Source organism: Gossypium arboreum, chromosome 4 (genome assembly GCF_025698485.1).
Source record: "Gossypium arboreum isolate Shixiya-1 chromosome 4, ASM2569848v2, whole genome shotgun sequence".
Classification (NCBI taxonomy): domain Eukaryota; kingdom Viridiplantae; phylum Streptophyta; class Magnoliopsida; order Malvales; family Malvaceae; genus Gossypium; species Gossypium arboreum.
The window spans coordinates 72477448-72495255 of NC_069073.1; the positions used below are offsets into that span (position 1 = coordinate 72477448).

The 17808-nt window shown below is 38.7% G+C and overlaps 1 non-coding gene across 1 annotated transcript; it reads right to left on the minus strand.

Annotated features, from left to right (window-relative positions):
* Positions 1 to 2038: 2038 nt before the first annotated feature.
* On the minus strand, positions 2039 to 2145 carry LOC128292334 (small nucleolar RNA R71). Its single transcript, XR_008282318.1, has one exon. It is a non-coding gene; the product is annotated as a small nucleolar RNA R71 (small nucleolar RNA).
* Between the last annotated feature and the right edge of the window lie 15663 nt (positions 2146 to 17808).

A 17808-nucleotide genomic window follows, 5' to 3' on the forward strand; every position in this document is an offset into this window, starting at 1 on the left:
CCTAATGCCTTAATTTCATATTTTATACCTAGGTGAGCATAGGAGAGTGAAAGGAGCGAGAAATGGGCTAAAAACGGAGAAAATGGGCTAAAGTATGAAATCAACACGGCCTGGACCTCCTCACACGGGCAGACCACACGGCCGTGTCAATTTGGAAAAATCAAAGCATGACTCACACGGGTGGACCACACGCCCATGGCTATTTAACAGGCTTGACCACGGCCTGATTTAATCGCACACGGGCGTGGCACGCGGGCGTGGTACACGGGCGTGGCAAACCAGCGTGTCCCTGTCGAGCCCAAATTGAGTCCAATTCAGAAAAGGCCAATTTTGAGGGTTCTTAGGCATTCTAAAGCCTATAAATACAACCTAAAAGAGGAGGAAAAGGGAGCCACAGAGGAGAAAGCAGGGAACTGCTCAAGGAAAGCTGATTGATCCATCTCAGAAGCCGAATTCATCATCAAGACTGAAGATCTCCCCTCAATTTCCCTTCAGGAGTTTTGGGTTTTTCTTTATGTTTTGTATTCTTTATTCTTCTGAGATATTTACCTTTTTAGTTATGAACTAAAACCCCTAAATACCTAAGGGGAATGAAACCTAAGACAGATCTTGTTATTATTATCTGAATTGTATGATAAATATTTGACTTGTTCTTAATTATGTGTTCTTAATTCTTGTTTTGATATTCCGGGATATTGATTCAAGTTAAACTCTTATTCAAAGGAGGAATAGACCTTTTCTAAGAGTGCATTTGTAATAATTAAGCAGAGTTGATTGCGCACCTAGAGATAGAGTGAAATGATTTTGCCAGATTAGGGTGAAACCTAATAAGGGGATCCATAGATCGAGTTAATGTAACCCTAGGAAGTTAATTAGAAAGAGATTTCAATTATTCAACCTAAGGTTAGACGTTGTTAGTCTCGAGAGGGATAATAATATAACTTAGGGATTTCTACAGATCAAGTCAAATGAATAAATCGTCCGATTCAGAGTCAAATAACAAGTGAAGTCTAGGTGGATTTTTCCTTAGGTATTGTCTTAATTCAATCATTTTTCCAAAAGTAATTCCCCAATTCTATTTTCTGTGAATTCTTAGTTTAGTTATTTAGTTAGTTAAAACAAACCCCATTATTCTTAGTCTAGATAATAAAAAGGTAATCATTACTAGTACTTTTAGTTCTTTGGGTTCGACAATCCAGTCTTGCTAAAGCTATATTACTGTTCGATAGGTACACTTACCTTTATCGAGATAATAGTTAGTTTCATGAACGATTCATTATAAATATTTAAAACCTGTCACGAATATCACGTATCAAGTTTTTGGTGTCGTTATCGGGGAACTAAGATATTAGGAACACCCGATTTTTATTACTTTAGCCATTTACTTTTACTGCAATTTAAATTTTATTCTAACTTCTATTACTAATTCTTCTTTTTCCCTTTTTCTGGCAGGTTCTTATAGTTTATGACTAGAAGAAACCCGTCAGGACCATTACTTTTTGACAGTGAGATCGATCACACAGTTTGCAGAAACCAAAGAGAAATAAGGCGAAGCTTAAGATACGCAGAGAATGAGCAAGAGAATGATATTCAAACCACAACCGAGGAGATGGATGAAAACTAAGAAAATCAGCTACCTCCTGCAATTGCTGTTAATCAAAATCCTGCTCCGCGCACTATGTATGATTATGCTAAACCTAATTTAACAGGAACTGAGTCAAGTATAGTTAGACCTACTATTGCTGCAAATAATTTTGAACAGAAGCCTAACACAATTCAAATGATACAATAGTTTGTTCAGTTTGATGGTTTGCAGGATGAAGATCCCAACGCTTACTTGGCAAACTTTTTGGAATTTTGCGATACATTTAAAATCAATGGCGTTTCTGATGATGCCATTCGCCTTCGGTTATTCCCTTTTTCTTTGAGAAACAAAGCTAAACAATGGTTGAACTCGTTACCACGAGGGTCAATCACTACTTAGGAACAAATGACCGAAAAGTTCTTATTAAAATATTTTTCGCCGGCTAAAATGGCTAAATTACGTAATGATATCTCTTCTTTTGTACAGATGGATTTAGAAACACTCTACGATGCATGGGAGAGATATAAAGACCTTTTGCGAAGATGCCCTCACCATGGGTTACCATTTGGGCTACAGGTTCAAACGTTTCATAATGGCCTGAATCCTTCGACTCGACAAATGGTTGATGCAACCGCTGGAGGAAATATCAATAATAAGACACTTGAGGTGGTTTACTAATTTATTAAGGAGATGTCACTGAATTAGTATCAGTGGCAAGTTATGAGAACAAAGCCGATGAAAGCAGCCGGTGTTTTCAACCTAGACGCGGTAACTATGCTATCTAACCAAGTAGAACTTTTAAATAAAAAGATTGACGGTTTGTGTGGTACTACTCAGGTACATCCAGTGATGAGGTGCGATTCGAATGGAGGAGGAGCATGCAGAGAATATCAACCCTTCAACCCTAGCATCGAGGAGGAACAAGTCCAATATATGGGTAACAATAACTCTAGATCCCAAAATAACCCATATAGTAACACTTATAATGCAGGTTGGAGGAACCATCCCAATTTCTCGTGGGGCGGTCAAGGAAATCAAAGGCCACAACATCCTTCGGGTTTTCAACAACCACCTTACCAGTAAGAAAAGAAGCTGAACCTTGAGAAGATGCTAACCAAATTCATCTCGGTGTCAGAAACTCATTTTCATAATACTGAGACAGCACTCAAAAATCAACAAGCATCAATCTAGGAGCTTGAAACTCAGATTGGATAGCTCCCTAAGTTAATTTTCGAATGACCATAAGGTAGCCTGCCAAGCAACACTGAATCTAACCCAAGGGAGAAACTCAACGCGATTTCCATTCAAGATGAGGAAGGGTTAGTTGCAAAACCAAGGCCAAAAACGGTGGTAAGCAAAGGTAAGAATGAGGTCGGCCAAAATAACCCAAAGGGGTAAGTACAGAATATAAACCTCGTGTTCCATACCCCAATGCAACAAGGAAAGACCGCTCAAACGAACAATTTGGTAAATTCCTTAAATTTTTAAAGAAACTACATATTAGCCTACCGTTTATGAAGAACTTTCGCAGATGCCGAACGCAGTCAAATTTTTAAAGGAGCTTTTAACAAATAAGCGAAAGTTGGACGAGGCTTCGCATGTGAAGTTAAACGCAGTTTGCTCAGCTATTCTACAGAATAAACTACCCAACAAATTGAAAGATCCAGAGAGTTTTACAATTCCTTGCTTAATTGATAATTTAGATGTTAATAATGCATTAGCTGATTTAGGGGCTAGTATTAACGTCATGCCTTACAAAATGTTTAAACAACTAGGTCTTGGGAAACCCAAACAGACTAGGATGAGCATTCAATTAGCAGAATAAACTATAAGATTTCCTAGAGGTACTGTTGAAGATGTGCTAGTTAAAATCAATAAATTTATATTTCCCTGTTGACTTCGTTGTTCTAGACATAGAGGAGGATAGCAACACTCCATTGATTTCAGGAAGGCCCTTTTTAGCAACTGCTAGAACGATTATTGATGTTGGCACAGGTGAGCTCACACTTCATGCAAGAGATGAAACAAACACCCTTCAAGCTCGCAATTCCGGCAACACATCGAAAATTGAAGGTGATTATCTAAACCATTCTACTAAAATTGACAATATGGTGCAACCTACTTTGCAGGAAATAAGTTTGAAGGAAGTACCTGAGTCATTTTCAAGCAATAGTGGAAGACCTATTCATAAAGACTAATGGCTACAAATTGAGTAGCTAGATGAATGGCGGACACATAAACCGAGAACACACGATAAACCAAAACTACGCCAGAACAAGTTTAATATCTTTCCAAATCAACTTAAGGTTGGAGATAAAATTTTATTAGATGCCATAGATCCTCACATTGTCACTTCCAAACTGAATGAAGGAATTCCTCTTATGGTACTTAGAATTTTCCCATTCAGAACAGTCGAGGTAAGTCATCCCAAGTTCGGCACTTTTAAGGTAAACAATACCCACCTAAAACCTTATTTTGATGAGATTCACAGCAAGAATGAGGAGTATTAAACTCCTCGAACCACCATGACCATTCAATGGAGAGGTAAGTCGAGCTTAGACTATAAATAAGCGCTTCTCGGGAGGCAACCCGAGCACTAACTGTATTAACTTCTTTAAATTTTAGTACCTAACTTACTAACAGAGCCCTTGAATATTGGTTTACCATATAGACATGGCCAAGAACACAGGCGTGCCGTAGACCGTGTGACAACAGGGAAAAATTTTTCCCTGACACGGGAAGAGATAAGTTGCCATGGCCGTGCGACATAGCGGTGGGCAAATCTACCAAAATAACACGAGTGTGTGACACGCCCGTGCCGAGCAACCATGGAAGAACCTACCAAAACAACACGGGCGTACGACACGCCCATGCCTTGAAACCATGGCCGAACCTGTCAAATTAACACGGGCGTAGGCCTTCATACACGGGCGTGGGACAAGCAAATAAAGACAGGCACGACCGTCCGACACGGCTGTGTGCACCAACACGCCCAAGGTACACGGGAGTGGGGAAATTGTCAGATGCACTGAAATTTAGAAAAATGAAAAACAGGCGGGCTGAAATTGGGGAACACAGGAATATCCCCTAGTCGTGTGTCCCCAAAATCTATAAATACCTTTCACTATTCATCATCTTCTTCACCCAAAATCCCTAACCCTAGCCACTGCAAGTCCACATGGCCTCCCTACCATGCCCGTACGCCACTTCCAACCCTATTTTTTACGCTCATTCTCCTCTTTCTAGTGTTTGTTTACTTTTTTTTCTTTCTTTCTTTTATTTTTCTGATTTCTAATACTATTTGTCATAGGAATCTGCATTTTTCATGTTATTTTCATCTTTCTATCACTCAAATTTCGTATCTAAAGTAGTTATCATCTTTTTCATGTTGAAGTTCTTACTCATTTCATGATCTATCTGCTCCATTTGACTAGTTTAAAGTGAATATTTATGGTTAGGATAATAGAAATACTCATACCTTTTGGGTTGACATTTTCCATCAATAAAATATGCTACATAGAATTATTCGCCATTTTTTATGAAACTCATACTATTATCATGCTAATGATACACCGTAAAATTAATTATTTTTTATTAAGTTTGCTAGTAGTTGTGACTGAGATTAGTAGTTTTAATTTATGACTTTTTCCTTTTTGAATTTTTTTTGTCTTACCTTGAACATTTATCACGACGAAATAATGGTTTTGCTTGTAGGTATACCATGTCATCTTCACGAGGAAAGAAAGCTATCGTCCCTGCTTCAAAGAAAAGGAAGGGAGCATCATCTTCCTTAGGTCCTACCATGGAAATTCGTCACCCTTTCCTGCAGTTCACCATTGGGCCCTAAGAAGAACTTTTCTAGATTCTACGGGCCCGACCTTTGGAAGTGGGTAGCTGTATAGACTGGGCTGTGCTAGAACAAATCCAACTCACAGATACAATTCGGGCCCTCCTCACTGTCGATCTTTGGGGGCTTTTCTTTGAGATTGTCGACTTGACATATCTCGAACTCACGATGGAACTTTGCTCAACGTTCCATCTTCAAATTGTGATGGCCCGTTTTGATGACCCGGGAGCAATCCAATTTCGCCTCGGTGATTTAGTCCGCCAGTTGAACGTCCTAGAGTTCGAAACTGGACTGGGCTTTTACACTGAGGAGTTCATTGAGGAGAATGAACCCCACGCTCTCAATCGCCACATCCATCACTCTCCTTCACAGTGTTGGAACGCCCTCACCCCCGGCGCTGCCTCCTACAATCACAGCCGCTCCAAGGCATCGGCTCTCCCTCCATCTCTGAGGTACTTACACACCATTTTGGCTCACACGTTAACAGGAAGGCGAAAGAGCACTAGCGTCGTCAAAACTCACGATGCCTACTTTCTATGGTGTATATCGCACGGGAACGTCATAGACCTTGCTTATTTCATTGCCCTTACCATTCAACATCAGACGGAGTGGCATAGAAAGGGGGTCATCTCCATTGGGCTCTATGTGACGTGGTTGGCTCGGCACTTCAGGCTTCTCAACACAGTAGCCCAATCATCCTCCCTCACTCTCATGGACCAGATGTCCCCACAGGGATCTCGAGCATGCCAAGTATGAGAATGATCGAGAAACGACGTGGCACATTCCCTCCTCAGTACTGTCTCGCCCAATCTACCGAGGAGGAGGCCCCTGAGGACATTACTGATGATGTCCCTCCACGTCACGAGGACCCACCGTCTCAACCACCACCTCCTTCTCATCCAGTTCATGTGGTGGCTCCATACACTGACATCTCTGAACGCCTTACCTGATTCGAGCAACAGTGTTTTCAATGCTTCGATAACATTGATGCTACTCTACATCAGATTTCTCAGCACTTCCACATCTCATTACCACCCCCACCTCGTGAACCATCTAGCGATGAAGATGTTTAAAAACTTTTATTTATTATTTATTTTTATGTTTTGACTTTTATTTTAAAACTACTTTTTATTTTTCTTTAAGCTTGTTTTTATTAGGTTTTATAATTTTTATTTAATGATTTTTACTTTGGCTATTTCATATCGAGTAATTATCTTTCATTATATATTCCCTAAAAAGTTCATGATTCTTTCATAGTAATAAAGAGCTCCTAAGCTCATCATCACATAGGAACTAAAAACTCCACCGAGAAAGGTTCTCCACGATTGCCATGTCCTGCTCAACCACGACCATAACTACCACTAGATATAATATTCTGTTGGCGCAGGACTTATGGACTAATGAACCTCTACCACCATCGGAGTATCCTCCTCCACTCTCACGCCGATTACTCTCCAGTTTGAGGAATTCATTCATCATTCAGGAAGTTTCACTTCTCTCCCTATCTTATGATTATAAATCTATCTTTTTCAATATATCTACCTTTGTACATTGAGGGCAATGTACATCTTAAGTGTGGGGGTCTTTTATATCAGAAAAATCCCTGAATTTTGTTTTATTCTCATGCGATCCTCTCATATCATTATTAGAATGAATTCCCATTAGTCTATAATGCTTGTTGATATATCTTGAATTAAAACAAAGGCATTTATACATTGATTGTTTAAACTTTAAGACATTAGAGAATCAAGCATGAAAAGTTGATTTTTGAAGAATTAAAAACTTTTAGGTTGTTTCCCTAAGTTTAGGTATCATCTTCAGTTGGAATTCACAAGTTTAAACATCAAAAAAGCCATAATTTTGTGAGATCTTAAGCTTTTAGAGCATCTATTATTTCTTTCATGCTCACTTTCATTATGAGTGCGTCAGTATCGAATTGTTATTCTAGAACTTGCTTGATTATGCATGCCTAGACCACACCATTTGATTTGATATGTCAAAATGATAAAGGCACTTAGGTTTAACTCACTCACTCCATAAAAGCCTACCTTCACAATTAAGCTTTAGTGAACCTCCTTGAGCCTAACAACCCATTCATTGATTTACCCTCAATATTAACCCATAATTCATTATTGTTGAAATCCTCTGAATTAATTTGATCCCTATTTTTGTCGAGATTTGAGTTGGAATAGTTGCTTAGCTATGTTTTATTCTATTTTGTAATTTGACTTGTTCTTAAAAAAAACATGTATACATATTAGTAGTAGTGGTCTTCTGAGCTAAAGAAGTTAAATTCCATATTCTAAAAAAAAAAGCTCTGTTGTACGCAATTAATGACTAGTCATTTTTCTAGTTAGGCAATTTTTCAATTCAATCTCGATTCTAACCTTTTTTTTCCAGCTTGTGACCACACTCCTTAACCAATCTTCGTTACAACCTTCTAAAGACCTTTTGATTGATGTATCATCTCAATTTATAGTGGTGGAGATTTGATTTTCATGCAAGCCTATGGTAATAACTTTTCATATTGACTGATGAGTGCTAATTTCATTGTCCTTAAACACTTCGAGTGATTTGAGTGAATCTTTAGTGAGGATGTTAAACTCCATAAGATTTCGAATCGAGGGTAACCACCTAGATAAGGGGAGATGCTTAAGTTTTTCATGATTAAATACTCAACTTGGAATGTTTCAAGCACTAATGTTCTTTTAGTTGAATTCTCAATGCATGACTACTTATGGATTAGTTTGAGACATCATTGATAGGAATTATTAGTTGAGAAGAATTTATTTTGATTATGAGTTGAGGATTTTGCTTGAGGACAAGCAAATGCTTAAATGTAGGGGTATTTGATAAACCGTAATTTATACATATTCCTATCCCATGCTTAGCATATTTTATGAATGATTTTTCCTTGGATTTGGTGAATTCGATGCTCCTAATGCCTTAATTTCATATTTTATACTTAGGTGAGCATAGGAGAGTGAAAGGAACGAGAAACAGGCCAAAAACGGAGAAAATGGGCCAACGTACGAAATCAACATGGCCTGGACCTTCTCACAAGGGCAGACCACACGGCCGTGTCAATTTGGCAGAATCGAAGTACGACTCACACGGGTGGACCACACGCCCGTGCCTATTTAACAGGCTTGACCACGGCCTGAAGTAATCGCACATGGGCATGGCACACGGACATGTCCCTGTCGAGCCCAAATTGAGTTCAATTCAGAAAAGGCCAATTTTGAGGGTTCTTAGGCATTCTAAAGCCTCGAAATACACCCTAGAGAAGGAGGAAAAGGGAGCCACAGAAAAGAAAGCAGGGAACTGCTCAAGGAAAGCCGATTGATCCATCTCAGAAGTCGAATTCATCATCAAGACTGAAGATCTCCCCTCAATTTCCCTTCAGGAGTTTTGAGTTTTTCTTTATGTTTTGTATTCATTATTCTTCTAAGATGTTTACCTTTTTAGTTATGAACTAAAACCCCTAAATACCTAAGGGGAATGAAACCTAAGACAGATCTTGTTATTATTATCTGAATTGTATGATAAATATTTGACTTGTTCTTAATTATGTGTTCTTAATTCTTGTTTTGATATTCCAGGATATTGATTCAAGTTAAGCTCTTAGTCAGAGGAGGAATAGACCCTGTCTAAGAGTACGTTTGTCATAATTAAGCGGAGTTGATTTCGTGCTTAAAGATAGGGTGACAAGATTTTGCCAGATTAGGGTGAAACCTAATGAGGGGATCCATAGATCGAGTTAATGCAACACTAGGGAGTTAATTAGAAAGAGATTTCAATTAATCAACCCAGGGTTAGACGTTGTTACTCTCGAGAGGGATAATAATATAACTTAGGGATTTCTACAGATCAAGTCAAATAAATAAATCGTCCGATTAAGAGTCAAATAACAAGTGAAGTCTAGGTGGATTTTTCCTTAGGTATTATCTTAATTCAATCGTTTTTCCAAAAGTAATTCCCCAATTCTATTTTCCGTGAATTCTTAGTTTAGTTAATTAGTTAGTTAAAACAAACCCCATTATTCTTAGGCTAGATAATAAAAAGACAATCATTACTAGTACTTTTAGTTCCTTTGGGTTCGACAATCCTGTCTTGCTAAAGCTATACTACTATTCGATAGGTATACTTGCCTTCATCGTGATAATAGTTAGTTTCAAGAATGATTCTTATAAATATTTAAAACCTGTCACAAATATCATGTATCACTCCAAAGGTACATCCTTGAACAATTTATTTACTCTCACTGACTGCCCTAGTGGAGTCAACACAGTAACCTCACTCGTGGTACTTTCAACTATTATACCCAAAGTCTCAGATACAGTACATGCTATATAAGAATGTGTAGACCCAACATCAATCAGTGCAGTATAAGGTACATTATGAATAAAGAATGTACCCGTAATAACATCTGGGGCATCTCCGTCCTCCTGACGACATGCAGCATAAACTAGAGCTTGCTGCCTAACCTCAACATGACCGACACCTCTGCGCGGTGCCTTCTAACCATGTCCCATACCATTACCACCTCTATCCCGGGCATGGTCTCTTAGTGGTTGTTGAACACCCCTCGACGGCTGTACATTACCCAAACCAGTAACTTGCATCTACCCAGGCCTCCGTGGACAATCTTTGATACGGTGCTGCAAAGATCCACACCTAAAACATGCCCCAATCCTTCTCTAGCACTCGCCCTGATGGTGTCTCCCACAATCAGTACAGGGTTATGGTCCAATAGCAGCATGGGCCCCAAGTCTAACTGACCCATTAACTCTAGCCTTTTTCTTAGGCCACATAACTAAACTTGAGGGCTCCCAAACCCTCTTATTCCTACCTCTTCCTTCTCACAGTTCTAGCGCTCAGCGCGTTTCACATCCTCTGCAATCTTCGCCTTTTCCACTAATACAAAAAAATCTCGCTCTCTCTGTGGAGCTATCAAAACCCTTAAATTATCTCTAAAGCCATCCTTAAATCGAACACAATGCTCATATTCAGTAGTCACTATCCCACGCACATAACATCCAAGACGTAAAAATTCAGCATCATATTTAGCCATAGTTTTATATCCCTGAATCAAATTCAGGAACTCCCTCCTCCGGGCATCTACATAACTAGCGCCTACATACTTTCCCTAGAAAGTATTCTTCAAAAATTCCCAGGTTAACCGGTTGGGCTGAGTACCCTCTTTAACTGTAAGCCACCACTGATAGGTTTCATCTTGCAGTAGCGACATCGTACCTTTTAGTTTCTGCTCGGGGGTGCAGTCAAGGTCATCCATTATTCTTTCTGTGGTCTCAATCCAATATTCAGCCACATTAGGGGAAATTCTAGTGATAACCCTAAAAATCTTAGCTCCATTAGACTAGATTCGTTCCGTAACGGACCCACAGCCCACAGTACCAGTATTGGGCCCGACGACCCTCTCCAGAATTCGTAACATAGCTTGGGACAGTGCATCGTCCCTAGCTGTACCATCATAAGACCCAATCTCAGTCACAGGTGAAGCCGGTGCCTCTCTAGCTTCAATGTTAGGCATGTGGCCAGATGAAGAAGACCCAGCTAGGGTATCTCTACGGCCTCCGCCGCGGCCCCTTGTACCCCTTCCACGTTTACCTCTGGTTCTCATTATCAACTTACGTATTATCTGAATTAGAAACTTTATGCATCAGTTTAATGTTCTAGTGTTTATTACAGGATATTTTATGAAAATATTATCAGTAATTCAGAGTTTTGTTTTTGTAGATCGCAGTCTTTACTACAGTTTTAGGTTAACCTAAACAGAGTATTTCGATACATTCTATTACCTACAGTAGTCTCAGTATTTCAATTTAAGCAGACAGTAATTTCAGAGGACTTACAGAACCAGCATCAGAGACTCGGTAGACCATATATTCAGAAAAAACATTCAAAATACTTTCCAACCATTTGAAACAGTTTTTTTTTAAATTTATGTTTTTTTAAATACTTGACTCTGATACCACTAAATGTAACATCCCAAACCCGGCCCAGACGTTATTGCCTAATCAATGATGTCACATTGAAGTGTTTTTCGAAAAGCATAATTTCGTTGAAAATCCGTTCTATATTAAAACATCTTTGTGATCTTAACAAAAATTTAGGATATCTTGTTCATTGTTAAAACTCAAGTCGTTTTAGCAAAATGTTAATCATGTTAGATTGTTATTACACTTTAAAACAATGTTTGTTGTGGAAGCTTTCAAACTATGTTGTGTAAACGGGGTGTTTTGAAAAAGCATTTTTTTTAAAACCCGTGGCCTACTACTAACTGATATAAATCAAAGTAAATAAATCCCAAATTAAAATAAAAACTTAAAGAGGCCTTATTACAAAACAAATAGATTACTTATAAATTAAAAGTTAAAAATGGAAGCAACTGCAATTGTGTGGCCACCTTCGAGTCCCTCGCAGCACCGATCCGCCTAAGGATTACCTACGAAAAAACAGAAGCATGAGTTTATGAAACCTCAGTGTGTAATACCTTAACAACAGTCAGTCATACAGTAGGTATTTACAGTCTGGGCCTATACCCATTTCAGTAACAATTTAATTTCAGTTAGGGCCTTAGCCCATTACAGTATCAGAATCAGTGTGGGCCTTATCCCAATTCAGTAGCGGTCACCGTCCAGATATGAAATCAGAAATCCTACCCCACCAACCTCTACACACCACCTCGTCTAGCCCTACACACTATGTGGGGATAAAATCAACCAACCCATCCTTACACACCAAAAATAGCACTGGTTGTGGCACTAAATAGAAATTGCAGTAGAGCTACCAGTATAGTACACTTTCTTCAATTATAATAATCCATCCCCATGCAACATATCATAATATCATGCATGTATGCAACATATTTAAAATGGCATGCTCAATACAGTCATACATCTCATAAGGGCATAATAGTCGTTTTACCTCGCAGGGGCATAATAGTAATTTAAATATTTTTTGGTCTAAGTATGCTTATTGACCCAACAGTAGGTCCACAATCATTTCGGTGACCTGTGCAACCTTAACAGTCAAGCAGTGAAAATGGGCCCAAGGCCCATAATACAGGCCCATGTGGGCCCAAATGCCTGTCTGGCCCACTAAGCCAAAAAATAGCTTTGGCCGTGTAGTTTACACGGCTAGGCCCAAAAATCTCCACACGTCCTTGTGGTTTACCAGTATGGGCATGCGAGCCCGTGGTGCCCACACAGCCTATTTCGGCCCAACATAACCTAAAACAGTCTAAGCCCAAGAAATCGCTCATGGTGGCCTCTATGACCAAACGCCTACGTTTATGCGGTCAGTTTACCACACGAGCGAGTGTACGCCCGTGTAGCATTAGTAGTCACAATTGCCGGCTTTTGCTGATTTACAATTAGGTAGTGTTTACACACCTGTTCACAAAAACATGCGAATAATCCAAGAGTACTCCAACCTCTCACTTAATTAGATCAGTCGATTGTGGCTTGCCCACTAAATCCATTTGCAAGAGACTAATCAATAGGCCTTAAGGGTTATCTACATTATAACCAAAACTTATCAACCATCAAACAAATGAACAACTTAAACTAGACGAAAAGTCACTTACCGAAAATGTAGAGTCCAGATTAGAAGGAAAGAACAATCGGCCACACCCACACAAAAGCCAAAAGTACAGAGAATGATAGAGGCAAAGTGGAACAATTGTACCCCTAACATAAATCAGTAGTACAGGAAAGGTTAGGCACAAGATTAAAAAGATAAAAAAAAAAGAGAACGAAAGAAAGTGCAATATCGAGCAGTTGTATTACCACCGAAGTCGACAGAGAACACAGGAAAGTCAGCATAGAGGGGGGAAAATAGCAATATTCGGTCAAGAAGAATCCACTTGAGAGAGAGGAGAAGAGAAGAATCAAAAGTTAAAAGCCAAAGAATTTGAGAGAGGAGAATGGAGAATTCGGCCAAGAACAAAAAGAAAGCACGAGAGAAAACGTTTGCTAAAATGTGTAAGGAAGAAAAGAAATAGGTCAAAAGGGCACTGCAAAGATAAGCAAAACCAAAATAGACCTAAAATGCCCGAAATGACAGATGGTAATTCTTTTGACAATGAGTTCAATTTCGGCACCACTACCTCCTTCCCTTGATCCACTTCTCAAAAATCTCCTCACATCTCTCCACCAACTAGTTTGAACTCCACTCAACCTCTTCTCTCCAAACTTTTCCTCAACCAAAAATCCCCCTAAAATCCTCCCAAATATTCTGCCACACACCCCACACTCTCACCCATTTAGAATTTCAGTCAACCACAACTCTTCCATGGCCTAGCAGTAAAATAAAATGCTAATTTTTCATCGCCAAGCCTCGAACCTCAGACCCCAAGGAACACTCCACACGCCACTTACCCCTAGACTAGCAGACATTTTTATGTCATGTTTTAACCACATTTATTCAAGAAGTCTACTGACCAGAGACAGGGTTTATTCAAGTAAAAACACAATTTTGTACATGCCAAGGCTTAAATTCAGGACTTCTCAGAAACTCCCAGAACAAATAACTACTGAAGCAAACACTCATTTGTGTAACACAACATGCAAAAATAAATACTTAGATTTTGGGGCATTACAAGAGAGCTCACAAGAAGTGTGTTTAACATATAATCGTAACATTTCCTTTACATCGTTGCTACATGAGCTGTGAAATGAGCCTGCCCACACTAGTTGTGGGTCGAAATGTAAGTTACACAATACTGCTCACAGAAGCTGTGGAGTATCCAAAACAAATGCAGGACCTCAACTATCGGCAGGACATTCTAGACCAGTACTCGAAACATGAAATCCTTAATGACATGTCATTTGTATCCTACAAATTCCTAAGGTTCAACCAACACTCGATAACTATCAAGGCATTGTTCGATATTTGTCATTCAATCATATCACAGCTAACATATTAACATATAATTGAAAAAAGCCTTAAAATGATATTTATTCATACAAACTTACCTCAAAGATTAGGGTGTAAAAACGAAGTCGATTAATCCGAGGCTTTAGCTTTTCCTTGATCTAAATTTGTATGAGGTCTATCTTGATCTAAATAGACAAATTCAATCCATTTAATGCTTCTTTTATTCAATTCAATCCATATTTCAAATTTTTGAAAAATTATAATTTTTCCCTTAACATTTTAACTTTTCACAATTTAGTCCTTAAGCTTATAAATTGAAATCTAAGCATTTTCATCCTTTTCTCAAGCTAGCCTATATCTCTAGAGACCTAAATTAAACCATATAGTTCATTATATCACAAATGTACTTTGAAATTTAATCATTTTTACTAGTAAGTCCCTAAATCCAATTTTCATCAAAAATCACTTTACAAAACTTGTTTATTTAACAACAAGGATCCATAATATTTAATTAAAGATTAAGAATCATGCAAGAACATTCATGGAAAAAATCCTAAATCTTTAACAGTTTTACAAATTGATCCTCGGGCTAGCTAGATTAAGCTATAACAATCCCAAAAACATAAAAATCATTAAAAACGAAATTGAAATACATACCATGGAAGCAAAATAAGTTGACCGAATACTCTAGCAAGCTCCCATGGTTATTTCCGGTTGAATTCTCAAATGAAGAATATGATACGATCTTTTTCTTTACTTTTGTTTTATGTTTTAATTACCCTTTTACCATTTTGCCTATAAAAACATTAATAATTTCAATAAAACCTTGCCATAAACATCCACTGCCTACATAAATGATTTAATTACCATATAAGTACTTACACATTAAAGTTTCATAGCCATTTGACACCTTTTACTAATAGAACTCTACTTTTTTACTTTTTACGATTTAATCCTTTTTTACTCAATTAAGTGTAACACCCCAAACCTAGCCTAAACGTTATCGACGAATCTGGTGATGCCACATTGAAGTGCTTTTCGTAAAGTGAGATATCGTTGAAAAACCCATTCTATGTTTAACCTTTTTGTGATCTTAACAATGTTTTTAGGATGTCTCGTTCATTTTCCAAAATACAAGTCACTTTGCAAAAAGTTAATCATATTAAAACATCATTAATTTATAAAACATTATTTCTTACGGAAGCTCTTAAAACAGGTTGCGTATTTGTGGTATTTTTGAAAAAAATTTATCTTTTTGAAAACCCGCGTCTTTTCCTACTATTAGCAATTATAAATGAAAGCAAATAAAAATCCCAAATTAAAAATAAAATCCAAAGAGGCCTTATTACCAAAAAAAAATTGCCCAAAATAAAATTACTTATAATTTATTGATCAAACATAAAAGTATGTACGGTTGTGTGGCCACCTTTGAGTCCCTCGTAGCACTGATCCGCCTACTACTAGGGAATACCTGTACAAATAAACAGATGGGTGAGTTATGAAAACTCAGTGTGTAATCCCATATCAAATAAACAAACAGTAGGCACATACAGTCTGGGCCTAAGCCCAATTCAGTAAAAGTTCAGTCTCAGTTAGGGCCTTAGCCCAGTACAATATCAAGACGGTTTGGGCTGAGCCCATCTCAAGATGATGAATAAAGACAGATATGCAATCAAGTGATCCTACCCAGCCAACTTCTACACTCCATCTCTGTCCAACCCTGCACTCCATGTGGGGATATAATCAACCCACCCATCCCTACATTCCAAATAGTACCGGTTGTGGCACTAAATAGTATTTGTAGCAGAGCTGCTAGTACAGTACACTTCCTCCAATAATAAAACCCAATCCCTATGCAGCACATCATGCATCATGTCATGTCATGTTATAATATCATATATGTACTCAATACGTCTAAAATGGCATGCTTAACATAATCATACATCACATAGGGCATAACAGTTATTTCATCAATTAGGGGGTCTAGGTGAAGTTATCGACCCAATAGTAGGTCCATAGTCGTCTCGGGCGGCCTGTGCAATCTTAATAGTCCAACAGTGAAAATGGGCTCCAGGCCCATATTGCGGGCCCGTGTGGCCCACACGGCCCATAATGGCCTTGGCCGTATGTATTACACAACCCAGCCCAATAATTTCCACATGTCCGTGTGATTTACCAGTGTGGGGCCCACATGCCCACATGCCCATAGGGCCCACAAAGCCCAGTTCAACCTGAAATGGCCCAAAACGGCTTCGGCCCATGAAATCGCTCATGGCCAGCCTCAACGATCAAATGCCCATGTTTAGTCACATGGACCACCACACGAGCTAGTGCACGCCAGTGTGGCGTCATCGTTTGCTAATTCTGGCTTTCGCTGATTCCCACAATTTAGATAGTGTTTACACACATTGTATGCGAAAGTGTGCAAATAGCCCACGAGCACTCTAACCTATTTCCAATCACAAGCTCTGGTTAATCGCTTACCAATCGAATTAACAAGAACCCTAACCAAAACACTTATCCAAGAGATTACCTACTACTTGTCTTGATTGATCAATTGAGGCTTGCACACTTAACCCCTTGCAAAAGATTGATCACTAGGCCTTAGGGGTTACCTACATTCCAACCGAACCTTATTAACTAATATTCAAATGAACAGTTTGAACTAGACGAATATTCACTTACCAAAAATGCAAAGCCAAGATTTGAAGAAAGAAACAATCTACTTACACCCAACATAAGAGTCAAAAGTACACAACATGACAGAGGCAAAAATGGACAATTGCACCCCTAGCAGAAAATGGTAGCACAGGAAGATGTTAGGTGCAAGACTAATGTGGCAAAGAGAGTGAGAGAGAAAAAGAATCATGCATCCAAACCAAAAGTCAGACTTACCAAAATACAAAATCGATGAATAGGAATGACTACAAAAACGATAGATAGCAATGAAGGGAAAGTCGACACAATAAGGGTAAGAGAAGAAGAAACAATCGGTCAAAGAGAAAACCGATTGAGAGAGGGAAAAAGGGATATTCAGCCAAAGAGGAAAACCGATCAGGAAAGAGGGAGAAGAAAGAAAATTGGCCAAAGGAATAGAGCAGTAAAATAGATAGAGGAAGAGAATCAATTAGACAAAGGAAAGAACAATAGCCAGAAGGGAGAACACAATCAAAGAAAACCAAAAAAGAAAATACCCATATACACTCCAACTATATTCTGCCTTCAAGTAGAAATGAATCAAAAGAGAATTGACAAAATCCGAAATGGGGAGCAAATACCAACCACAAGCCGAATTCTAGAGTGCCAAGCATTTAAATTCGGCACAACACTCCCTCTCACCTCAACTTCCCACAATTTCCTCCCCAAATCCCTCCATGTTGTCCACTCCTCCTTCAACTACTTAATTCAAAAATCCACTCAAACACTTCAATAGTTCAGGTTGACTAGAACTCCCACATGGCCTTAGCAGTAA